Source organism: Jaculus jaculus, unplaced genomic scaffold (genome assembly GCF_020740685.1).
Source record: "Jaculus jaculus isolate mJacJac1 unplaced genomic scaffold, mJacJac1.mat.Y.cur mat_scaffold_79_1_273090_arrow_ctg1, whole genome shotgun sequence".
Classification (NCBI taxonomy): Eukaryota; Metazoa; Chordata; class Mammalia; order Rodentia; family Dipodidae; genus Jaculus; species Jaculus jaculus.
The window spans coordinates 119,292-120,219 of NW_025423512.1; the positions used below are offsets into that span (position 1 = coordinate 119,292).

Here is a 928-nt window from a genome sequence, read left to right on the forward strand (position 1 = left end):
GGCAGTAGGTTGGAAATGGCTCAGTGGTGTTTATAAGTTTTTCTTTTTCTTTTTTTAATTCAGTCTGTTTGCATAGTACTAGCAAGCTTTGTAACTCCAGGTGGTTGTGTAAGCTGATAATTTCCAACAGAAAGATGTCCAAATTTCTGTAATCTTAATTTTTTTTTAATTTAATTTATTAGTTTTCTTTTCAGTAAATACAGGCAGTTTGGTACCATTGTTTAGGCTCATCTGTGATCTACCCCCTCCCATTAGACCCTCCTTGTTGATGAAAATGGGTCGTGCATTGTGGAGTTAGCCCCCAGTTATTGGTATGATAAATGTCTCTGCAAATCATGACCCAACATGTGACTCTGACATTCTTTCCGCCCCCTCTTCTGCAAAATTTCCCTGAGCCATGTTGGGTTCATTTTTGGTCTGCTTCAGTGCTGAGGTGTTGGGGGCCTCTGAGGCTCTGACTCAAAAATATGGAACGCTTCACGAATTTGCGTGTCATTCTTGTGCAGGGGCCATGCTAATCTTCTCTGTATCGTTCCAATTTTAGTATATGTGCTGCCGAAGCGAGCACTAATCTTAATTTTTTCCATTACCTTATTTTCCTCTTAGGAATTTCAGTCTTAGAGAAATCACCAGTGAAGTAACACAAATGAGCTTATTTTCTATACATTTTGTATACAAATATGTATTTATTTCACTATATATACATTCACGGTATGTGTATGTATGTTGACATTCTAATGTAGAGTTTTGGTAATTTACATTTCTAATTTAAACTAAAGAAATTAAGATTTATAGTCACAAGTGATATATTTCCAGGTGAGAACTACCATGATATTAGCAAAAGGGATGACTGGTGTCATTTTGAAAGGGAAGCTGGTCACTCTGGTTTAGTCCTTACACAACACTTTGCAGAAGGAGTGGGTCTGAT

The 928-nt window shown here is 37.2% G+C and overlaps 1 non-coding gene across 1 annotated transcript; it reads right to left on the reverse strand.

The window, feature by feature from the left end:
• Window positions 1–461: 461 nt before the first annotated feature.
• On the reverse strand, window positions 462–568 carry LOC123457489. The gene has a single exon (XR_006635024.1). It is a non-coding gene; the product is annotated as a U6 spliceosomal RNA (small nuclear RNA).
• Between the last annotated feature and the right edge of the window lie 360 nt (window positions 569–928).